Below are 26755 nucleotides of genomic sequence, written 5' to 3'. Positions count from 1 at the left end.
AAATCAACTAAAACAAAATCTAAAAAATTCTTCCGTCTTCTAAACATGAGTAATGACAGTTTCCTAAAACTGTGAAGAGATATATAGTTGAATGAAGAACAATGAAATTCTGATAGATTCTCCACTTGACTCATAGTTGTCTGTGACTATAATATCAATAAGATTTTTTCCCAAAGGGGAGGTATCTGGTAATATTATGAAATTTGCATTTGTCAAAAAAACCCTCAGAATTTCTATGAGGACAAAAAACAAAAACCTTTCAAAAAAAATAACAATCTGATATGACTTGTTATTGCAAATCAAGGAACTTTTTAGTTGAATTCAACATTTACCTCTGTGTTCTGCCAGAGTGAATTTCATTTCCATGTGCTGCCACATAGCCTGGAAGTTCTGTCATCATATATCCTGAACTAGATGCTTAATGCTGGAGCAGGTACAACACCCAGGGATATCATGTACAACACCCAGTGACATTTTTTTTTTCTGCCTCTTTTCCAGCAGAAAGTATATTGCTTATTTCTCTTGTAGCTGCTTTTATTTGGCTGTTTATATAATTAGATTTTTCCAGTGTGTTTTCCCTAGAAGCAGGACCCGATATGATCTGTGTAAGCAATCAGCCGTTATAGTAACTAGTCATAGCAGCTAGGACATTTTTCCCTACTGCAATGTAAAAGATCCAGACTGAAGTTTTGTTATGTGTATAGAATAACCTTCAGTGCCACCAAGGTAAGCTACAATGTCCTTGTGCACTGTTTCCTTAAGGCAAGTTCTGTCCCACTGTCTTCTAAATAAGCAGGGATACATGGGCCACAGAGATTTTCAATTTATTATTGCCTGTTTCCAGTGCCTTGATTGTAGCACACTGTTTACCAGTGTCATGTAATTTCTCTATCACATATAACAAAATTTTCCAGGTTTTCCACTGACAGAAATTGTTAGGTAGTTCATGTTATAGACTGATAAGAAAGGTATTTTATTACTTGGACTTAGTTGTGAACAAAAATATTTCATTGATATCATGAAATGGGATCATAATCAGAATAAACCACAGTAGAATTTTAGGGAAGAAAAGTCTACTCAGAGAAGTGAGCATGATTAATCTTTTTTTCAAGATGTGAGATCAGTGCATGACATGACATTAAAAGAAGAATAAATAGTTATTACAGACAACAAAACCACAGATTAGAGACTAAGTGCAAACTCTCAAAAATTGCTTCTGCAACAGCTAATAGTAATGTCTAAAGTAAAAATTTAAAAGAACCTCATAGAAAGCAGTCTTTATGTTTTACTTTCAAATAAGAAGTTTAATCTGTACAATCTATATATCAAGGTTGCATGATGGTTTTACCAACAGGAGGAAGACTGAAACAGTTGTTCTTTCTCAATCAATGGACAACAGTAGTTTCAAAATTATGGTTATTTAAACATCAAAAAGTACCAATAAATTGAAGTAAATTCAATGTATAGCAAAGAGATCAAATGTACGTTAATGTCCAGCGGTCACTTTTTCTCACCTTGTCTGGTTATCCAAGGAAGAAACAGAAAACTATTTCTATTGCATCAATTCGCACTAATGAAATAGGGATGCTAGCAAGCAATTTGTATGGTCATAGTCCAAACAGAAGGTCTTCTCTTTTCAACATACTAAAAAGTAACCATCTACAGTTCTTTACAACTTACAAAGGCAAACTTACCTAATGAATAAATTTTGTGTTTTCATGCAAAAGCTCCATGACCTTCCCCACACAGGAAGGCAGCAAACTGGGAAGTCTCACCTGTACATTGAAGCTAATTCTGGATCATTGGCTTAACTTTTTGGTTCCCAGGAGCTGTTCTTCCAACACCACTGTAAAGCAAAACAAGGTATATAAAAGATGATTAGATAACCAAGTGATCTACCTTTAAAAACAGTATTTTCTGAAGTATAAACACATTGACCAGTTATGCAGTTTAATGAATCTGCCACTTTGCATCAGTAGTATTTTCTAAATGAAGTCATATTCAGTATAAAAGCCTTATTATTATTCAGAACACTTCTCAGCTACAGCTGTAAGATTTGATTAAATCAATATGTGCCTCCTAGGAACAGCTTGTTGAAGGAAAGCAGCGTGAAAATACATGCAATGTTCACAGGGCAAGAGGAACAAAATGCCAGGCTAAATTCCACAATGAAGTCAGGGTATGTATTAAACTCTACCTTCCTGAGACTTTGCCTCTATTACAGCAAAACTTTTCATGGCTATAAACTGCTAAAGCTAGAAAAAATTAATCTAGATGTTTGAGATTACTGTGCATAGAGTCCTGCAACAACCTCTCTGGCTGTTTTTGCTTCTTGCATACCAAAACATGTCAGGTGATACAAAATTAAAATAATGTAATATGCCACAAATCCGACATCATAGACTCACAGAATGGTTGGGGCTGGAGGAGACCTCTGGAGGCCATCTTGCTCAAAACCCCTGCTCATGCAGGGCCATTTGGAACAGGTTGCTCAGGATCCCATCCAGACGGCTCTTGAATATCTCCAAGGATGGAGACTCCAAAACCTCCCTGGGCAACCTGTGCCGGTGCCCAGTCATCCTCACAACGAAAAGGTGTTTCCTGATGTTCAGAGGGAACCTCCTGTGTTTCAGTTTGTGCCTCTTGCCCTGTCACTGAGCACCACTGAAATGAGTCTGGCTCTGTTGTCTTTGCACCATCTCTTCAGATATTTGTACATATTGGTGAGATGCCCCCAAGCCTTCTCTAAACTAAACAGTCCCAGCTCTCTCAGCCTTTCCTCATATGAAAGATGTTCCAATCCTTTCATCATCTTTATGGTCCTTTGCTGCATTCTTTCCAGTATGTCCATGTACTCTAGAGCCCAGAACTGAATACTGCACTCCAGGTGTGGCCTCATCACTACTGAATACACAGGAAGGATCACCTTCCTTGACTTACTGGCAATACTCCTCCTAATGGAGCCCAGGATACCATTAGCCTTCCTTGTCACAAGGGCAGATGTCACAAGCTCATGTTCAACTTTGCAACCACCAGGACCTCCAGGTCCTTTTCTGCAAAGCTGCTTCCCAACTGGTTGGCTCCCAGCATTTGGGGGTGTCTGGAGTTGTTCCTCCCCAGGTGCAGAACTTTGCACTTCTTCTCCTCATCTGGAACTTGATGAGGTACCTGTCAGCCCACTTCTCCAGCCTGTCAAGGTCCTTCTGGCTGGCAGCACAACTCTCTGGCATATCAGCCACTCCACCCCATTTTGTGTCATCTGCAAAAGATCAGTGTTCATTCATTACAGTAAAAGGACATAAAATGAACATTAATTTGGTATGTAGAGGCAACAGTTTCAATAAGCAGTGTTAGAATTTTATTTTTATCTGCAGAAGTTTCTTATCGTTTATGTCATATGTGTTGGGAAGGCACAACTTCTGGCATTTACTGTACAAACTAGACTTTCAGAAACAGCCATGAGTAATTAAAAATACCTACTACTAGGTGCAGGTCAAAAGGAACTACAACATGAATTCCTAAGAGATCAGCATCCACAAAATGGAAGAGTTACAATTTTGCTAATGGCTTATCAGAGTACTATTCTGATGTGCCTTAGCATCTCTTTGAAAATGGGTATGTATTTTTCCAATCGTTATGCAGGTGTTCTTATGAAACTTAAGTATATTATTTTCTTGTTCAGTATGCAGGACCCAAAGTCTTGCCCACCACTTTTGTGACTCCTCTATTTTGCTGTTAAGTTGCCTTATCCATTAGAAATTGAAGCCGTACACAAAAGAAACAGGGAATGGATGTTACAAATGTCAGATGATAAAGCAGTATCAAATCAGCTATAAACTTTAAAGAAACTCCATATACATAGGTAAGTATGCATCTGGAAAAATATTCTTGTGCATATTGAAAGATTAAAAAAAAAAGAAATATAAAGGAAACTGGCATGATTCAATATTAAAGTAAATTATACATCAGATGATCACTTTTTCCTTATTATTTCCAAAGACCCAATGAAATCCAAAAGAGGTTACAACAACAAATGGTTTATAGAGTTCCTAATGAGCAGAGGCTGCTGAAATCTGGGAAGTTACCCACAGTAACAAGACAAGTATTAATGAGATAGATGCTTATTGTTTTCCTTCCCCAACACTAAAGCAAGACGATTCTGCCCCAGGAAAAGGAGGTTTTTGGAAATCAGTTCATGATGCAGAATGACACTTTTTCATGGCCTACTGATACAATGGGAGGGGCAGAGCTGCTCAGATGCACAAATAGAAGCCACTACACACACCATTTTACGTCACAATTCTATAAATGTTTCACCTTGTTCCTCAGGACATACTATCTGGAGCATTATAAATTCAATAAAGTCAATTAATGTGAACTATTTCTAGGTAGACTTCTATTAAAAATCATGGATTTAAGTCAAGTAACGTCTACTTTTCCAGATCATGATCTCTTTCATATCAGAGATAAATAACAGAATCTGACACAAAAGAGGGAGCTAAGTATGCTATTTTTAAATTCAAGTCTATTTTAAAAAATATAACCTCCAGCAACTCCACTGTCACTACAAGCAATGAAAGTGATAGCCTTGGAACGACAAACTGTTTCCTCAGTCACATCTGTTACTGCAATATTTATGAACTGCTTTCTCATCATAATAATTCAACTGCTGCTGTTATTACAGAGACAATACACAAGAGCATGTCTAATACCAGTTATCATAACTAATATAAAAAATTGTTAATCAAATCCACTGTACACATGTGAAAGCTACAGTGATCACTGTCTCCAAAAAAATCCCAACTATTAGCAAAACATTTTTATTGCTCTTGAATTAGAAAACCTATGGGCTATTTGTAAAGTATATTACCGCAATAAACATAGACATATACATGCACTTATATATGCTAACATATATATTTCCTCTATCAGCTAAAGGTCCATGCTATTCTCAAGCTAAAAATACTCCACAGTCCTCTCTAATTATGGAGGATATGCACAATGTTGTCTCCTTGCTTCACATGTTAGAACAGACAAGAAGGAAAACTATGCTCTGTCACAAACATGACATTTGTATCCACAATACCATCCAGCAGTTAGGGCTGCCCTCCAGGAAGGACTCAGTTGCCTCCAAGCCCAGGGATGGCAAATCTTAAATGATACTTGTCTGGTCCTTGGAGCGAGTTTCAAAGCCTGAACAGACGCTCTCTCCAAAACGCACAAACAGGCTGCAAGGGCTGGGACCCACCTATATCTGGCCAGCAGGAAAAACACGGGACTTCTCCCAGGCTTCATTCTGGTGTACATGGCTGACCAGAGCTGTAAACTGAAGATATGACCAGAAGACATTCTGACCTCAGAATCCACTCCTGGAATAAGCACTTGAAAGCTCGAATGTTTCACAGCATAGTTTGGAGCCTAATAACCTAAGTTCTAGCTAGGTTTAATCTTAGATATAACCTTTTTTATTTCTTGAATCTGTCCATCATTTATTTGCAGGTCTCAGAAAAAAACTGACAGAAAACCCACACCATTCTTAAAGTCATTCATAATTTCCAGTGAGCACAATTTGCATTATTTATAAGCCATGTGTGGAAGTATTTGCATGCAGTTAGCTGGATAAGAATTTCACTAGAGCTGCCTCCTGCGTCTTCTTGGTGGGTGTTATTATTTCAACATACATAAGCAAAACAAAAACTGTTCTGTGGCTTAGGCTTCAATGGAATAATAAATTATGATTAATTCTCAGTGTCATTGCAGTTGTTGGACATGTTAGAAAGAACCCAGACAAACAGTGGGGATTGCAGCTCTTGCGTGACTGATTTCACCTTTGTCAGACTTGTAAAATATTACATTGGGAACCTACACTTGGATTGAACACAGTTATAACTTCTCTCAATATGGTACAGGCTTCTGGCATCTTTTTTTCCTTTTTTGATTTACTCTAATTTCTTTGATATTGCTTGTATCTACACAGATGACTGAAATCTAAAAGGGCTTCAGTAAAATGGCTTGGATCCATATGTAAATGTTTCTGGCCCTCTAAAATTTTGATTCCAGTACTTTAGCTCTAGCCTAACACAAACAATAGTGTTGTGCAAATTCAAAGAGCCAGGATGTGCCTCCAAAACTGGAGTCCCATCCTGACTGATTATGCTCTGCTCATGTGAAAATCATACAGGCAGAGAAACAAGGCTCCCTGCCAGACTAGCCATGGCACGTGAAGTTTAAATTTGAAAGCCTAAATTTAAGTAGGCTGCAACAGTTCCACTCTTCCTTCTGGGGCTAAGCATATTTAGATGCTGATGGCTGTCCCTTTGAGAGCAGCCCCTGAAGTGTCAGTCTTTTTACATTTGCTTTACGTAATATGATATGCAGTATGATACACAAACACCACCCACCCTGGTATAATAATTTATTTATTAATGTTGAGTTGTATTATCTGCCTGTTCCCTCTGCCCTCAACTTCATATGCTCTTGTTTTTTTCAATAGATGTTGAAAAATGACAGCTTTAAAATCTCATTAGTGGACTATAGATGGAGCCTGAAGGAAGCTGACAGATTTACCAGATCATTTCCCTCCCAAGACCTTGTTGAACAGAGGAGAAAAACAGTCCACTTTGTGAAACTATACAACTTACGGTTCAACCAACATGGTAGCTCCTACTTTGCTTTTATAAACTAAGGAATATTATCTAGCCTAGTCTTGGTTCATAAAAAATTATGAGCTGTCAAGCAGAAAACTATCTCCTTGCTTTCTTCAAGTAGCGAATATTAACTTATGGCTATTACAAAAAGTTATGAAATCAGAATGATGTATTTCATCAATGTCATCAAGTGCACAAGGAATATCTCATGTAACTTTATCATGGAATTGTTATTTTGTCTAGTCTTTGGGAACAATAAAAGGAAGCTGATATGTTTTAAAATTTGATCCTTGAAAATTTTTTACTGTTTTTTGAAACAAATGGAAATGAATTAAACATTATTGTTAGAGAGCAACTACTTCTCTCTATAGCATAGTGTTCAAGACACAGGCTGGGATTTTAAAAGAAACCTAGAGGAGTGATCTGTATAAATTCCCTTGTAGCTTGTATTTCCATGAATTTTCTACAGCCTAAATGCTTAATGCATTTCATATTAATCAGTCTTTCCTAACTGAGACATTTAGATATTTACTGGAAAATATATTCTTTCCCAAATTTAAATTTGTATTGACTCTAAAAGTAATAATAGAAAGGTCCTCTGACTGATCTATGTTCTTTCCAGAATCCTATGAGTAGTGAGAATGTGATTTAGAGTAAATTTTATAAAAATAAGCTTGGGGATTATTCAAATCCTGCTGTAATTTAAAGATCGCTCTGGATTTCTTTATGCCAGCTGCAACAATCTGATCTCTACCAGATATTCCATTTCCTGTTTTGAATGGCAGGATTCTGTGAAATTTTCTACAATGTTTCACTTTCACATTTTCTTATGTTCCCCTATTTCAAGAACATTTGTAAGGTACCTGCACAAAAGGGTCAAAATTGATCATTTACTTCTGGGAGAAAAGTATACACTTTAAACAGTTAGTGCTGTAAAGCCAACATTGACATTTCACTACCAAGTACTTATCTATACTAGTCATTGTAAGGGTGGCAATATTTACAAGGAGATATAATTTTCCAGTTTCTAGAGAGAGATAAGTTTTCTGGAAAGCTTTGGACATCTGCTCTTCATATACTGTGTAGTCATACCACATTGCAAAGCGAACAAAGAAAAAGAACCCATTTCTCCTTCTGCTTCACTGCTCTGCAAGTCTATTTGCTGTATACTGATAATGATAATGTTTTGTTCAACTCGTTCAACAGAACGTTTTTTACCATTGTTGTTAAATTTCATCCCTTGAAGAAATCAATGCCTCAAGTCTATTTTGAAAAGAAAAAAAAACAAAAATAACCCCAAAAAACCATACAAACACACACGCACACACAAAAAAAAACAAACAAAAAAGAAAACAACCAACGGAATGTTAAATATAATTTTGGGGAAGAAAAGCATCAGTTGTTATAAAGATCATTAACAGTACCACTTAAATATGCAACTTTTAAACACTTTTTTATCAGAATTTCGAGTGAAGTAACTAGCTGTTCTGCCCAAGACTGAACTAGTTGTTTGTTCCTTTGATAGTTCATAAGTATGTTAATTGATTGTACTTCATGAAAAGCGGGATTGTTTACATGCCTGCCATTTTGCATGTGCTCAGTTTGACTACAGTTTGGCAAAGCACTTCAGCACTTGCTTGTGATTGTATCCTTATAGTTCGATATGATCATTGACATTGCATCAAACATCTCTTATTTTAATCGTATTCTGTAAAACAGTTATGAAGTGACAATTAACAGAGTGGCTATTCTAATTTATCATAATTTTTTTTTTTTTGTAATAGTAAACTAATTTCCTATATACTTTCCAAAAGGTGAAATCCAGAGTTCTTGTATTTCTAACTCTTGGCCGTTTTGTCCATCTTGAAGTATAAATGTTTCAGGAGCCCAAAACCAGAAGTGACCACGCTAGATTTACCCGTGTATTTCCTATACTGCTAAATATGGTATCACAAAGTCAGAAAAATGCAATGGGTCATTTATAATATGCAATGGAAATTGAGAATAAATCATCAATGCAAATACCTCAAGATTTTACTTTCTGTCACAAATCCCTCCTCAAACTATAAAAAAATCAATTTTATAAAATGAAGCAGTTATTTGTGTTATACAAAGATAGAAAATACCTGAAAACACCAGTGTGGTATGACTCAAAGAAAAAAATTAAAATTTAGTTCCGTTTCTATTTTCTGTTCATCACTTTTTCAGTTCTTACATTCAATTATTTTTCTTCAGTGTGTCTAATTCCGCTGCTGTCTTGGACAGCACTTTGAGGTGCTGTTCTGAGTATCATCTTCTCAATATCTCCACCTATTGAAAGCAGCAATTCTGACAGTTTTGGTGGCTGCAGAATATGAAATATAATTTTTTATATGCACAGGTAAAAGCAAAAAGTTTTTGTACTTTAATACATACACATAAATAGATACCCATAAGGAAACAAAACAGAAATATGGAAGAAAGAAATATATTACTTTTTGCTTTTACTGTGCAACTTCTATCTCTTTGCAATATGGAATATCATATACATGTGCACATATATGCATGTAAAAGAAGGAACAAAGGATTACAGTGCAATCAGGAAGTTTCAGTTCTGCCAGGGAGAGATGAGATATTCTGTGGATTTCTGTGGATGGAGGATTTCTGAACCTACGTCCTCCAACTCTTTTGTATCTGTATTGCCAGAAAATTTACTGCTAGAGAAGTTAACTTGATATAGACTTAAGGTTGAATCCAAAATTTCCTTCTTTCAGTGTTTATAGGGCACCTAACAAAGCACAGAAATGGTCAGGTCCACCAGATGTTGCCGTAATATTAAACAGATACAACTGTTTGTGCTGTATGATGCAACACCTACTAAGAGACAATCTGTGAAACAGTTTAGAAAATTATGCAGTGCTATTCCCACCTGACTTTTTTTTTTAACAGAAACTTAAAAAACACTGACTTTTTTCTAATAATCTTCATCTAGCTATAAATATTAGTTCCCTTTGTCCAGCAACTGTTAAAATGGGATGCTAAATACAGATACATACATGCCTGAAAAAAATGAGTCATTGTGCTAAATTTGTCTATCTGATTTCCCCCCGGGTTCAGAGTTCCCAAAACCTGAGAGCACTCCCTCTCAGCAATATATAAATTCAAATCAGTTTAATTCTAAGAGATATGCGAATTATGAAACATGGAGGTTATTCTCAGGTTTGCAACCTTTTTAAATTTTTCTTTACTGTGAAAGCCTAGTGTGAATGTCCATTATAGAATTTACAGTGACAAAAGATTATCTCAGTCTTGGAAAATCTGTGGTCATTTTGCCCTCCCCATTGTCCTACTTCCTGCTAAAACTTGTTGGCAATGACATCTGGGATACTTTCTTCCAGAATTAACCTATATAGTGAGTACGCTGAACTTGAACCATACACCCTTCAACTGTGAAATGCCTTTTCACCAGTGCAAAAGCTTGCATAAACCCTCAGCAGATTAAGACTCATTATCTACCCAGCATAAGATAACTCTGTCTCACTTCATGTACCAGTACTTATATATTCAGTACCACCTGTCATAACAATACACAGATACATGAATGGGATGCCTGTGAATTACAGCTTTTTGCACAAATAAATATAAATGTATCTTTTTCTGCTTTCTATGCCAGACTGCTTAAAGAAGTATCAAAATTTATTCCTGGTAAGCAAATGCGTGAGCTTAACAGACAATAGTAAAATGTATGAGAACACAGGAAAAGACACCTTCATTAACATCAGGACACCTAATTGGAAATCACACAATAAAATAGAAGTGTCAAATCAATTATGGTTGTAATAATTTGAAAAATATTATTATCTATCATTTCTTGACTGACAAGAAGTACAAAATGGAAGAACAGTACCTGGCATGTTATTGTAAAAATATATCACACATTATTGTATGGATTCTTAACAAATTTTATTTTAAAAATTCATTACTATTTTCATGGAAATTTGTGATTATTCAGTGCAATTAATACTAAAATTGAAGGCCCTTATATTTATTTACTTTTTGTACTCTAATTGAAAACCATAAATATTTCTTCCTGAATCACGGCATACAAAATACATATTAGCCTGGTAAGAATCATATTCAGGTGATTCACTAATTGCATTTGAAATAAAAAGAGAAAGTGCTGATTACCAGATAAGTTGCTCTAAAAGTTGTGGTTTGGTTATCCAAATGCCAAAACTGTATTACTTTTTGAAAGGTATAGGGGAAGAATTAATAAGTCATGGTAGGCAGACAATTCACCTCAGCAGCAGATTATAAATTTTGCCATAAATCACTGGAGAGAATTTCCCTTTCTTCCTAGAAACATGAAGAAATGACAACTACATCTAAGAATGAAGGTATGCTGGTCTTTTCAGAAAACTATCAAACTGCTTTATTTGCCATATAAGATAAGTGAAGCAGGAGAGATTTCTATCTTTTCCTAGCTATAAAGTGTTTCTACATACTACTTTACCACAGGCTTTGCCTAAGGGGAAATAGACATAAACATCAAAGAAATTGCAGCAATGAAACACCTGCTTAACCAAATAAATCACTGAATGTTTTTTTAAGCTCTAACAGCATTACACAACTATTAAAAAGACTACTCCTGGGTAGCCCAGGTCGATCATTTGGCCTCCAGTAGGTAACAGTAACAGAAACAACAGAGTTTAGATAAAGAAAGGCAGAGCTGATTGATAAAGGAGATAAATGGTTTGGCCGGTTTATGAAAAGATGGAGTGCTTGAGGCATCACAGAAAAAAGTATTTTCTGCAAGAAACCTCCAAGAGGCTTACAGAACTGTGAATATGAGGGGATTGATTTCCTACTGTATCATACAATGGACTTTACAGGCATTTTACTTGAAGTAGGAAGTGTATGGATTTGGAGCAGAAGGCAATAAAGAAGGATGCTTTGGAAATGGCCCATATGAGGGTTTTAAAGCTTCTTTCCCTTGTTTTCATATCCATACCATTAAAATGTTAAAAATCATCTGTTCAAAACTGTACCTTCAGGAAAACCATACAACCACTTTCCCTACCTCAACATTTCCTTTATCTATCTATTACCATCTAATCTTGATTGAGCTCCTTACTTAATCATTTTTCAGCTGGTTCCCACTTCCTCCAGCTTCAGAGTAATTTCCTCATATGTCAGTACGGTATATATTTTACTACTCAGACATGGTACTAGATATCACATAAACTCTGCCCAGGTGTCCTTATCAAAGAAAGATGTTAGATATTCTATCATATCCTATTTTGCCGTTCCCCGTTGGCCATTACACAATTCCTATTTCTGATCTAGCCTTGAAGGACTTTATTGGAAACAAGTAGAGAGGGAAGATAATAAAAACTAAGCAAAGACAGTATAAAACTAAACAACAAAAAATGTAACATAAATGCTTCCTTGCATATCAAATTCTCACTTTACCCAGCCTAGCTGAAATGCAATTTCATGAATAAATTTGAGGTGTGAAAACTTGCTCTTGTAACCCTCGTCAATATGATACGCAGTTAGGTTTTTTGGAAGTGTTTTTATCTCCCTATTTTACATCTGAGAGTTTGATGTGTCTCCTTTTACTCATCTGACATTATTTTGGTTGGCTGTGTGAAGTTAAATCAAAGAGGGTTGCTAGCCGTAACAAGCAGAAAACAAAGTAATGTCATCATTAGGATCTCTTCAGTCAGAATACTAGAAGTCCTCCGGGAAAACATGTTGAACCAACCAGTGAGAAATGTCTTTCACCAGCCCGTTTCTCAAGGTTAGAGAGACCACTGAACTGTTAAGGACCTCAGCCTAAGGGAAAATAGAGGGGAACGTGCAGCGCAAAGAGTCACAGCGTTCAGGAGGAGGAAAGTGTCCCTCCATGCCAAGTTAGATGGAAGCTGTTGCAATGCTGGGTACCGAGCTAAGGCTATTTCTCAAGACTTCAGATCTCAACCAAGTGTTGTAAAAGGCGAGCCCCAAGCTGTATGCATCCTGTGTACTTTTGGATGAATAAACAGTACATCAATTTATAAGATGTGTCTTTGTAATTAATCACATGCCCAAGGCTCCTGAACAAAAGTGTCTCCAAACATTTAACACTCCTTTGTGGTCAGAGCATTTCAAACGTGAAAGAGTTCTATACTGAGACTGAAAGATTCATGAAGATCCACACAGAAAGATTTGAATATAGTAAGGACTCATATCTACAGATTGTTACTTCTCTTAACAAACCACAAAGACTACAAAGCTCTTTTCACTCCTAATCATACTGCAAGGACAAGCAGTTTTATCAAGCCATCTACCTGTGTTAGAAAGCTAACCCTGGTAAAAGAGCCCATGGACAGAATTGAGAAGAGAGCTCACAGGTGCAATTTACCCATAAGCATTCAAAAGAAAAAAAGAGTGAAAAATGAATTATTTGATATGAAATATTTTGACACCTCTGAAATGAAATTGAAAGGTAAAACAATTCATTTTGACACATTCCTGTCAAAAACCGTGTTAGAATTGATGCAGTCCCACAAGATGGTTCAGTTTTCTTTAGAAGAATGCAGCTTTGTCAAAATTGTTCAGTGTGATACTTTTCATCCAGATTTACAGCTGTGGCAGTAACTCCCTCTCTGTATTAACATCATTCTTCCGTAGCATCTATCAATTGTAAGATGCTTCACTATAATAATGAATATCATCACTAAATATAATCATTGTTGCCCTTGGTTTACAGATGGAAAAAGGAGATACATACGTGAGGACACAGGTTATCTTACTACACCAGGGTGCTTCATCAGTGGAAACAGGTATGGAAACATAACATTTGTGTCATACCTGGAGGACCAGACCATGAAGGACTGCCACTGCTGCCCTGTGGGCAAGCCACCCACACCACAGAAGCTGTTTACTCTGCATGCACCTATATACTACCGCGGCTTCCATACTTATCAGGAACTTAAAGACCTCTGGCTACAGCCCTTGTTACACCAGCTAGCTACTCATTCACTCCTTATGTGAGGGTACAAATCTAGACTATTATTAAGTTTTGTTTCACAAAATAAACAACCTGTTTTCACAACGAGGAAAAAGAAGAAGACATTGATAACAGCAAAGGTCATCTAGATCCATATATCATTCCCCTTGGTCCTGTAAATTAAACACAGCAGAAGTATTGTTGGGATACATAAAACACAGCGTCTCCCACTATCTTCCCATCCATCCAGCCCTGCAATACCCCAAAGATCAAAGCTCCCGGTTACATCTCAGGAGTTCATGCAAGTGCTGGTGGTCGGAAGCTGGAACCACACTAAGGCCAGGACCATGTTAAATTTCTAGCAGTTTAACTGTGTGGAAAACCATATAGGAGACCCAGGTGACATCTCCTGGTACTATTTGCTAGTGCAGAGTACAAGCAGCATGAGTTTATTTCGATACTTACTTTCTGTCAGAAAAACTCCCCAAAGTCCTTACTTTTCTAAAACACGGTTTATTTGTGGACATGTCTCAGCTTTCCATGCTGAAATCCTAAGACAGGCAGAATATATCTCTGCTTTTATTCCACATTTTTCTATATAGACTGAGCGATGATCCATGGTTACATGCTGCACTGAGCTATGCATTCCCAAACTCAGCAAAGCCCAACAAAGTCACCATACTGTTAGCTATTATTTTACTGATACCGTGTCTTAATTGACTGTATTTAATGTGAGATTTCATTTTTTCTAAAAAAATATTTTTGTAACCTTTTTCCCATGGCCCAAGAAATAACCTTTATTTCACAATTTTTATGTGTACTAGTCAATTTACATCAAGACACTACTTTTAGCAACTTCAATTTTTTTTTTCCTCATGATACTGTTGTCTGGTTGACCTGTAAATAAATATTCTAGCACAGCTCTTCTCTTTGGAAGAAAACAAGCTCAATTTTAAACCATATCAGAAGTTTTTAAATATAAAATTAAGAGTATCACGTTACAGTAGAGGAGAGTTCTGTTAAAACAAAGAACAAGTTACAAAAATCATTCTAGGACATGCAATTTTACAGTTTCAGTTCTGGATGAGAAAAGGCTGATACACCATTGCTGGAGACAGTGGGAAATACCAGATCCTGCAGAGTAAAAAATGTGAAACAGCAAATAGCGAGCATAAAAAATAGCACAGGGCAAATGTGTCTAGAAGTGTCAAATGAAACTCCAGGGAATACTTTACTGAATTCTGAATTCTTTAATAGCATACTACCTATAACACAACATGAAAAACCCATGGGAAAGTTAGACAAGCTACAATCTTCCGGGGGGGGTGGGGGTGGTGCAGGGGGATGACGGAGTAAGAAAGATGTATTTGACTGATATGTCTACATATAGAAGACTGGATATATTTGACTACCTTTTTAATCTTCTTGATAATATTCATACCTGATAGCCTTGTAACTCTCTTTGGTTTATGCAATTGGAAATAAAATCTGTTACAGTAATTATCTTCAGTGAGGACTCTGAATGATTGTCTTTTTGGACAGTGCCATTAATGTCACTCTCATTTGTGTCTAGAAATGTTTTGGTTGCTAAGGACTACAATGCATTAATGAGAAATTCCACTCCCAATTACAGTTGAAAGGATCTCGTCTTTACTAAAGTTCTCCTTGACTAAACTGACTGCTGCATTTTGAAAGACCTTTCTCGAAGGGCTCAGTGCCACATAGAGAAGGGATGTGGTGCTAGTTCCATCAGCATGCTATTGCCAGCTTCTTCCTTGCCAGAGCCTGCTATGGGCAGTGCGGAAAATACACAAAAGCTTCATGTCAGGGGCACTGGCATGTCATCCATCGCATCTAGGTATCTAAAAAGTTTAGCTGCTTGAAGCATAGTTTCAGCAGAAGGCTCTTAAACAGAAGCTGTGATCTGAAAGCCCCTGTTCACGAATGTCACCAATGCTTAACATGTGGCCATAGAGATCAGACACTTGTTTCCCTCAGGTGAGCTGGAGAAAGGATCAGAATCTAGGTCTGACTTTTTCTCTAGAAACTGAGCTGCAGCATCATGTTCCCTGTCTCTGAAATGTTGAATTATTTGTTGCAAAAGCCCAGTCCAGCCATAGTTTAACTTTTCTTGGTCAGGTTACTCTCCAGAAAGAGAAAATGTGAGGTTTACCTCAGTCAGGGAAGGAACTGAATATTCATCTTCTGTACCTTGTGCAATTATGGGACTAAAAGCACAAAGTGAGATCTGTTCAGTTATTTGAAAAATTAGTAGAGGCCTCAGTCTGCAACCCTGAGTAGTGTATCTGAGAACAAAATCAAGATCTGAGACCCACCAGGATACTCAGCCTGTCTAACATGATTGTTATTTACTCTATCACAAACTCCACTTGGTCCTGTTCTGAGAAGCCTCAGCATGTGCCTACATGGGTGGATGGAAGAGAGCTTTGGCTGCGCCCTGAGCTCCTCAGACATTGCTCAGTTCAGTAAAGCTGCATTATTCCAGTGCTGAGGCATGTCCACTTTACTAAACAGGAACTAGGACCAAGATCAATCACTGAAAGGTTTCAACAGAGCCAGACTCAAAGCTAGTGTGTCCTTTCCTCATCTCATGCCACTGTCGGTAAGCTCAAGGCACAATCAGACCATGTAGTCATAGGCAGCACTATTCCATATTCCATTAGAGGATGTTACCTTTCCATTTAATTAGAGAAACTGAGGGATATATTGCAGTCAGGCTCACTAATCAGTCACTGTAACAATATCTTGGCTGAAGTCCCATTGCTTAACAACAGCAATAGCCTTGCTTTCTACATAGCTTCTGGCCTAATTGACAAAGCAAATCTGGTAATTGTGATCAAGAAAAAAATAAAACTACTTTGTTGAAAGTAGTAACTAAAGAGTTACCATGGCTGCCATTTCACAAATAACTGAAATATTTTCTGGTTTTTTTCCGACCATCTTCTTCAGGAAGCAAGGTTTCTATTTTATCCCTATGCATACGTACAATCCAGTGCGAATAGTCATCTGTTTACCTGTTGGTCCCTTCATAAACTCTTTCAAAGCCATTGGAAATCTTAGCCAAACTGGGCAAATAATAATAGACTTAGCAGGCATTGGAATTTTATAGTCACCAACACAGTGGAAGAGCGTGAGCCTCGGGGGGATAAGCACAGCATAAAATCACTGTCTCTTACATCACACAACACCTGTACAGGGAGAGACATTCTGAGTGCCCCAAACACAAGTAGTGCTTTGATCAGCTGTAACAGACTGCTAAAAGTCTAACTGCGAGACACACATCTGTCAAAGTACACCTTGTTCTTTTGCTGATGAAGGCACAAGCAGACATGAAGACATAGAAAACATGACTTTGTGACTGGTTTCTTTCCCCCCCCCCTACCCCTCTGCCCCTAAGGCATATGCATTGAATATTGTATCACCAGCACAACATCTGTAATTCCTGAGCTGAGGAGGACTGATGGGAGACGGTTATCTGGATTACTGGGATTTCTAGATTTCCGTAGTCACCAGATCAGGTTTCTTGGTGGGTTTTCTCAGCCTGGGCGTTAACATTGGGCTGATGTACCAGTTAGTGAAAGCGGACTGAAAGATATCAGATCTGCTTTCTCATTGATGCATGGGCAGAAAAAGCAGGAGATATAACAGTTAAGGTCTTTTGATGTCCATTTCTTGTAGCAAGAACACAGAGAACCAGGTTTCTAATATACCATCTACATTAGCAGTTGAGAAAATGCAAAATTCTGAAAAATATAGCTGGCTTACCAGGAAAACTAAAAAATAAATAAATAATTGTAAACAACTTTCAAAACCTGCATATTCTTTCTAGCAACCCCATTTTAAAGGCTAAGAGGAATACGTGACTTTCCTTCCCCTTCCTATCACCTGTCATCACTTACTTCAAGTAACAGAAATTTAAGCGATGCTAAAGGGTGAAATCTGCAAGCCATACGTGCATAGAGTGCCTTTTGATATGATTCAATACTTTCCAGCCACAAACCATCTCCAGGGAGAAATGCTGGTGCTTACTGTAAAGAACCTCAAGAACATAATTAGTTAGAGTAAAAAACTGTTTTTTAACGTGAAATCTCAAGTTCTTTTAGTTGCAGTGGATAACTTCAGAACAGGAAACATAGAAAAGAAATTAAAAGAATGAAAGGTTAGTATTTTCTTCCTGACAAAGCTGAACATTTCAAGCATTCAACCATTTCGTCATTCCTTTCCTGTTCTCACTTGGATGTTTTCTCCCAGTCTAATCCATTTCTCTGCACATTCTGTATCATTGACTCCTGTGCAAATTTTTTTAATAAACTTGCTTGGGGTCACATCCAACTCTGTCTGCATCTTAATAATATCCTGGACATCTCCCTCTTTGGCTGCTGTTCAAAAATAAATGTCACTAATAGTTTTAGCTCTATTAGGTAGAGGCTTGAGCTGCATAGCCTGTAGCAGGAAGTTCTGCACAATTTAGTCCAGGAAGACAGTAGATCTTTGTATTTGAGGATTAGTTAATTTTCATTATATTACACTCCAGGAAGAATCTCTAAATCAATAAGTCCTTCTCAGCAGCAATGAAATACTCCTCCAAAACATCTAAATATGTTTCTTTCACTTCCTATGTGCCAAGAGGTAGCTGGGCTTATTAGAGATTCAGACATTCCAGCTTAGCTGAGGCAACAGCCTGGTGCCTCTGAAAGAGGAGGTTCTGCTCCTCCCCCTTCACCCTCCTCACATACTCTTGCTTCTAGATCAGTTTCAGGAAAATGGTAGAAAAGTGAGAAACTAACCTGGTAGTTAAAACCAAAAAATGACTAGTTTAGCCAATTTACCATGCAATCAGCACAAGAGAAGCAGGAAAATCTGCTCCTGGAAGTGGGACGGGAAGAGGAGACAGCAAGGGAAGGAAGACTGAAAATTCTCTTGAGCTGTTAACTCAACCCATGCCATGAAGTAATGTTGTGCAACCTCATCCTAAACCAGCAAAAGTTATTGTACTTGAACCATGAATGAGGCACAGTGGGCAGTTGCTGCTCTTTTTGCTGAAATTCTAAATTAATCTGTCCTAGCTTTCATATCGTTCCATTCAGAAAGGAAATAAAGAAGACTGTAAAATGGCACGAACTCATAATCTGATCCATTTTTGAGTCTCTTATATCAGAAAAAAAAAAAAAACAAAACAGCAAAAGCCACAAAAACTTCACAAACATGTAACTTTTCCCTTCCATTTCACTTTATATTTTCAAAAATTTATATTTGCAGGGATAAAGGCAATGTATATTGCAAAACATAGCTGTATTTTCACAATTATAAATCAAATGGTGTGAACCTTGAAATAGCAGAATCTTTTTATGATCTCTAAAGCAATCAAGAAAAAAAATAAATTCACCAGTGCCACTATTACTGTTCTCTGATATCTCCTGAGACTGATTTTCAGGATGATAAATGTTTAGCTGGAATTTATTTCTGCTTGTAAACAATGCTCTATCAGAAAGCCTGAACAGTGAAAAAAATGCACAAGCAGCAAAGAATCATGAATTAAACACACATTTTAATTTCTAAGGTCAGAGGGAAGTGTGTTACATTGCACACTTTCTCAGTCTGAAAGCTCTATTTCATTTTCCAGTAATGTGCATGTTAAGTATATCAGCATCATATACATATATATATGAGAGAGAGAGAGAGAAAAGAACAGGTTGATGGTATCATGGCTAAAAAGCAGAATAATGCATGACAGAGAAGACTTGGAAACTGTTATGCACTGAATCACATCAACTGAATACAGTAAAAGATGGATATTGGGCTTTAGCAAAACACTGATGTGCATTTGGAATAACTAGTCTCCTTTAACTAACACCTGTGATAACTTTTGTTGCATTTACAAGCAATGTACACCTTAGTACTTTCCATTGGCTACTTAGGTGCAAGAATAGAACACACCTGTTTTTCAGACAAAACTTGACTAAAAAGGATGGTAAGGCCAGTCAAAATTTCAGCAATGTATTGCTATACTCCCTGTCCACATTATACTTAAGTTGAATTTTAGCAAAGATGCCACTTGTTCCCATGACAACAGCTGAGGCAAGAGGTATCGACAAAAGAGAATTCTGCATTCCACATAAAGCATGAGTTATGTGTTAGCACAGACAAAAGAGTAGTAAATTCATCTTTCTTCTGAGCTTCATGAATACAAACACCTCAGAACCAGACTAGAAAGGATAGTTCTGCTCAGTAAAGAGAACAATATCTATGGCAAGCCTTTGACATGGCAGATCTGTTCTGGAATAGCTCACCCCTCACACTGGATCTATAAACACCATCTGTGTACACTGAAGAAACATTTCCAGAAATAAGTGAGTCATATACCAGATCTCTTGTCAGTAACACAGAAGACAGATTTGTAGCAAATGATAAATAAAACAACAATAAGCTTATATCCCAGAATCTATCCCAAGGCTTATAAAGTAATTGCTTGCATAAAGTGGATAAAACACATTACAATTTTATTTTCATGCTGACAACTAGTACATCTAGGTTTTGAATGTGCCCTGCTTTCTTCTTACTTTTCTAACCACAGTTAAATTGACAACTGTAAGCATACGCCGGTTTTGGATTTCACTCAGTCTCATCATTTGAACGTATATTAGAAAACATCAAAGCTACTCATTAATAAATAATCTGCCATGGCTTTCAAACTGAACAGAGGAAGAAAGAACAGGACAGGGAGCACGCACTAAACCACACCAAATCAGAGATTTTTCCAGTTTGCAAAGGTCAAGAGGTTTCAGGATCTAGTGAACATGAATGACTTGCATTAGTATGTATAGTTCTTACAGCTCATGGTATCTCCTATGAAAAAATCACAGATGAGAGGGAAACAGGATCAGCAAAGCCCTGCACATGCACATACTACAAGACACTGCCCAGAAGACTTTACAAAGGCATGAACAAGGCAGATAAAAGGTTGTGTGACAAGAGACCCACAGGAGTAATTTGCCTGAGGGAACCAATCTTTCCTTAAACAGGTCAATCACTTCCTAGCCTCTAAGTAAATGGCCAAATGCTCAAAGGACCTTTCTGCAAGGAAGCAGTTATGAGCCCTGTGTCCTGGCTAAATCTCAGATGACTCATTCTTTCACACCCTGAATTTGCTGAGCTGAGGTCAGTTGAAATCTGATCTTAACCATATCTTGTTTTGCTTATTTCCTTTAATTGTTTTCTTTGCATGAGACTTTCTTTTGTTTGTAACAAATATTTCCATGAATAACTGACATGCAAGGAATCACATATCATGAATAAAATGCTGCTTTCCATGGGGCAGAACATAGTGGCTATTTAAGACTATGCTACACATGTTTAGCGTGTAGTTTCCAAAGATTAAAGTAAGGCCAGCTTCTGTCTCTAAAGCAAGTATTGTGAATAAGAGAGCTGCAGAAAAGAGTACAAGTTGATCAAACAATACAAGAGTTTATGCCTATTTCTGAGAGTCATAGAAGTGTTCTAAAATTTCTGAATAGAGAGTGACCTTCTGAACCAACTCTGAAAAAGGTTTTGAAACATGGAGACAGAAGAATGCATGGAGATGACTCTGTCAGGAACAAAGAATGAACTATGAGAAAGACATCTCTTGCAAATGATGAATAGTAGCAATATGAAGAAAAAGAGCAAAGTGAAAAATCAGAAGTGCAAAGTTATGCAAGACTGTTGGGAAGAAAAATTAACAAAGGATAGCGTTTTCTGCAGTACAAGAAAGGGGAAGGGAAAGTGCCAGGGAAAAAAATCAAATATAGTCAATCAGGTGGCATGGGAAGATGATCCATGAATCTTTGTGTGAACAAATGCCTATCAACATGAATACAATGTGCAAAAACAACAGTCCTGCGCATGAAAGTTTTAACTCACCTTTCACCCCCAAGGACAACATCCTACTTTCCATGATAAAGGTTATTCTAGGATGAGTAAAAATGGGGGGAGAACTGCAATTCTATTTGTTACATCAGAGGGATTCACCTGGAATTCGAAAGTTTTGACTTTCGGCTCTGAAGGGAATTGAAGTCAGAGAGAGACAACAGAATTTGTAGAGAAATTATCATTGGCAACTGTCATGGTTTAACCCCAGCCGGCGACCGAGCATCACGCAGCCGCTTGCTCACTCCCCCTCACCCAGAGGGATAGGGAGGAGAATTGGAAAGGAATGTAAAAGTCAAGAGTTCAGATAAGAACAATTTAAGAGGTAAAGCAAAAGCCACGCACGCAAGCAAAGCCAAACAAGGAATTCATTCACCACTTCCCACAGGCAGGCAGGTGTTCGGCATCCCCAGGAGAGCAGGACTCCAGCACGCATAACGGTTACTCAGGAAGACAAACGCCATAATGTCAAATGTCCCCACCTTCCTTCTTCTACCCCCAGTTTATATACTCAGCATGACATCATATGGTATGGAATACCTCTTTGGCTTGTTTGGGTCACTTGTCCTGGCTGTGTCCCCTCCCAATTTTCAGTGGCCCCCCAGCCCTCTGGCTGGCAGGGCCTTAGGAACTGAAAATTCCTTGAATTAGTATAAACATCACCCAGCAACAACTAAAACCATCAGTGTGCTATCAACATTGTTCTCACATCAGAGCCAAAACACAGCACTGCACCAGCTACTAAGAAGAAAATTAACTCTATCCCAGCTGAAACCAGGACAGCAACAATCATGATGGCAAGAACAAAATGATCAGCAGAAGCAAGTAAAACAAATTTAGACATGGTTTGAACAGCACAAAAATAGAGAAGATGGACATCTGGAGCACAAGTCACAGGCTCAAGTGAATGAGAAAGGCTTCTGATGTTGCCTGTCCTGGAATAAGGCATAAGAAAGAGTTCAAGAGGAAAACAGGGAATTCCATTTTATAAATAATTTTATAAAAGTTTATAAGGTGTGAGGTAAAAGTATTACCTGACAAACTATAAGCAGAACTAAATAAATGACCCAAAAGTAAAAATATGTTCCTCCACAGGATACCAAAAAAGACTAAGCAATCACAAGCTTCTTTTAAAAATCAGAGTTCATTACCCAATTCGAAGACTTCCCTCAAAAAATTAAAAAGTTTATCTTCATCAGACAGAAAGTACTATACTCAGAAAGTACAATGCCAGCGTGAGAAATGGTACTCTGTAATTTATAATATAAGGTTTCATTACTGCAATCTTTCACTCTGTGCGTAATTACATTTCATTGGCTTGTATGATGTTGAGCTTCTAGACCCTGCTTTTATTTTTTTACCTTTGATCCAGAAATGTTATTTTGTTCTTCAGTTTTATTTTTGTCTTTTTTTATTACCAGTGTATCAAAACAGAGTGTTCACATTGTTTCACATTTCACTTAAAAGGAAATCCATTAGTGAGATGTAGAATTTATATTTGTTCTTCCTGTGGAAAACAGAGATCTAAAGTATCGCCCTTGTTTTCCAGTTTTATCCTTTGGCAACAACAACCATTTTACTTTTGAAAGTTCAACAACCACAATTGGGAAAATAGGAAAAAACTAAGTTTTCAAATTATAACACACAATTTTCTTGATATGGAAGATTTAGAGTCCAGTATTTTCTCTCCTAGCATCCTTCATCTTTTGTATCTCCACCTGTTTTTGTATCACTGGAAAGCTTAATTTAAGAAGACTTCTGCAAGACTGTGAAATATATAGCACTGTTAGAAGCTGCTGTACATATCATATGTGAATTAATGTTTTGTGGTATCTATAACATTTGTAGAAATAATCATAATTGTCTTCCTGCTTTCTGGATTCAAATGTTTCTTATCTTGATGGAGACCGCTGTAACCAACAGCCCTAAGGCTAGTCTAAGGGGGCTTGTCAAAGTGTCTTATTAAAAAATGGAAAAAAGATTTGAAGATGGATGAGTCATGATTGCCAGTCCCTCTTCAAATAATGATTTATATTTTAATTAATGGCTTGCTAATATCAATTACAAAAAATACATAAATAATGGAAATATTTTTCAATGCCTGAAGCTTAAGCTTTTTTTAAGAGGTGGATATTCTCAGCACTTTGCCTTACTTTTTCTCCTTGGCTTGATGAATGTTTCAGCATTTGATAGTAAATACCACCTGAAAAATGAAATATATGTATCCAAGTCCCCCTCAGAGAAAGAAATTTAGTCTTCTATACCTCTGCCTGAACTGCTTGATAAGAAATAAGATACCCTCCCTCCAGTAGCTCTATGCTGTGGAACCCTGAGTCCTATGCAGAAAATGTTTTGGTTTGGATCCCAGGACAGGTTAGGTGTGAAGCAGATGTTTTACCCTATCCAAAAGGAGTTGTTTCTTGACATGTCAAGAAAAAATGCCGCCTCATTTACTAAGGAACTGTACACTGAAACTGAGCACCTGCAGATTAGCTACCAACTAACTGGTGAGAGCTATCCTGAGGGTCACAGATTTGAATACAGATGCTAGAATGATCATTGATGGAGGAGCCACTTGGAACCGCTTGCCACTCCAGAAACATTGTTTTTAAAAACAGTTGAAAAGTCTGTATGTGTTGCAATGAAAAGTATATATATTTACGGCTATGAAAATTATGACTTACAAGTCTGCATTTTCTCATTTGTTTCTTAATTCAGTATATGTAGAATAGACAAAAACAACCCTGAGTCACGGTACAGTGCTGTTACTCTTTGTCTAGCCAAAAGGAAAAACTGTTTTGGCTCACCTCATAGAAATGCTGCCTAGGAGTCATAGGCATCCTCGTTCAATTCCTGACTAATAATGTTCAGCCTGTGCACACACAGAGTTAAATCTCCATATTGGAAGGATGGAGGCTTTAGTCATTGGTTAGGTCTGCTCTAGTATCAATCCATCACTTGGCAGATGTACAATGCTCTGCTCTGAGCTATTCTGTAGTTTCTCAGCTCCTGCAGAATTTACTGATTCTGCAGCTGGCTGTTTCCCAGATACTCTTCACTATCCTTACCTGTTGGGTCCAGGAACATTTTCAGGCTCTATCCTCTGAGGTAATCATCATGCAGATTAATTGCATTGATCAGTCACCTCAGACCTGGAGAATTTAAGCTGACGAATCTGTCCTTAACCCTAAATCAAAAAAGTACCTTTTAATTCATGTAACACACATCAACTACATAAACCTCATTATTGCATATATCAAAGTAATTTTAATCCTGCGCTATTGTAACCAACAAGTTTACCTTCAGATCAAACCACTTGTATTATCACTATTATCACTATTCTTTGACTTCAACTAGATAAAAAAATAATTTGCAGCTTTATTTTTTCAAAAATGAAACAGTAATTTCTTTATTTAGTTCAATAGAGCATTTTTTGTTGTTTGGTAGTAGTCCTATTAAGTCTGGATTTAAGTGTCACATATACTACCAGTGATGATGTTTAGACTTTTCCAGTTGTGTTTTTTAACATCCATAGTAAACAAACATTTACTCAATCAGCAAGTGGGACTGTCACCACAGCACTTGGGTGTCTGGATTGTTGAAAAAGGAACAAACTGTCAGTATTTATGCTATTTTGTCTTTATACATTTTAAGAAGGTTCAAAGTGCATAGCTGAAAAAGAAATAAAGCAATAAAGACAAAAATTTTATGCTGTCCATTGACAAAAAAACTTTTTGAATCTGAACCTCTAGCATCACATCAACAGTTAGACTAACCTTATCAGACACTATTCCATAGAGTATGGATTTCTATATTGCATCATTCTGTTGTTCATATGACAAAATATATTTTTAAGCTTAGAAAACAGTAGTGCCTGGAAGCACTAAGACTTGTGCTGTAATTAGAGCATGACTGGATGCAGCAATAGCCCTCATAGCTAGTGTCAGTGCTTGCCAGAAGTTACAGCACACAATAGCACATAATATACTAAAGCTTCCCCTGTATAAACTGAAAAGTGTGAGATGTTGAGTGCCACTCTTAGCAGGCCTGTGAAAATACTTACTCTCATTGGTCTAAGTGCACTGCTAACTACAAACACACTCTGGCTTTGAATGTTCTAGAATATTCTCAGACACTGGATTCTAAAGGATGCCATCCTGATGACACAAATCCCCATCCACTTGAAACAGAATTCTCTCCCTCCATTATGTCTTCCTCAGTGTTTTACAAAAGCAGAAATGAATGTTGATTATGAAGAATTTCAGCAGGTAAGTTCAATTCTCAATAAACAACCATAATTTCTACAAAATTAACCTATTCAGGTATTCTGCAGAACTGTATGTGTTTATTAATTTCACTGTTATTTCATTTAATCATTTTACTTCAAATACTTTTTTTGGTCTTGTCTCCTTCAGTTACAATAAGGTTCAGAGCTACAGCACAGGGTAAAGCACCGCTGGTGACAGATGGTTGATTAAAATCATGGACACATTAAGCAAGAAAAAAGTTGGAGGGCTGAATGAGGCAATTAATGTGGCAGCTTGCTCAAGAAAGCAGAAGAGAGGTCACTTTTGCCCTTAAGAAACTTATTAAATTATGCTACAGTAATCAAGATTACCAACTGCTCAATGGTTAGTGACAGAAAATCCACTCTGTATGTGGGTATTTTTCATCAAAATAAATTCTCAAATTTGATTCCAGATATGCACTGTTCTTTTTTCCAAACTTAGAGGAGTAGCTCAGTCAGGTCTTCCAGAAAATTCATACAAGTCCTAGAGTGCTCGTGGCAGCTGTGGTGATCCATTTTAAGTACAGGGAGCATCACCAAGATTTGCCATCATAAGTCTTCAAAGGGCACTGTGGTGATCCTGTTTTCTATTTTATATAGAACAAAATAACACCTTAATGAGCATCTTCAGAAGCAGCCTTAGATGGCTACACTTCTAATGACCATTCGTTGAGAATAGACCAACAAAATGTCTAAATGTAACTTTGTCTTCTTGAAACATTAATAACTTGAAGTCTCCACCAGAACCCGAAATATAAAACATTTTTCTTTCTTATGGAAATTAGAAACAAAAAATTAGCAAGAGAAAATACTAGGACCAATCTAGGTACATGGCTGCTGATGGATATTTTCTCATTTCTTTTACCAATAATTTTTACAATTATTTTCACAGAATCACAAAATTGCAGAATGATTTAGGGT

At 37.1% G+C, this 26755-nt stretch overlaps 1 long non-coding RNA gene across 1 annotated transcript in view; it reads right to left on the bottom strand.

Moving 5' to 3' along the window:
• LOC308067802 overlaps positions 1 to 26755 on the bottom strand; it is a 66117-nt gene that overhangs the window by 12279 nt on the left and 27083 nt on the right. Inside the window, exon 1 of the long non-coding RNA XR_013929729.1 lies at positions 1776 to 26755. This exon is cut by the window's right edge and continues 27083 nt beyond it. This is a non-coding gene — a long non-coding RNA (uncharacterized lncRNA). The remainder of the gene's footprint in view (positions 1 to 1775) is intronic.

Source organism: Falco punctatus, assembly GCF_963210335.1.
Source record: "Falco punctatus genome assembly, chromosome: 1".
NCBI classification, from domain to species: Eukaryota; Metazoa; Chordata; class Aves; order Falconiformes; family Falconidae; genus Falco; species Falco punctatus.
Note: the sequence above shows the minus strand (reverse complement) of the source record. Positions and strands in the feature narration are given on the sequence as shown.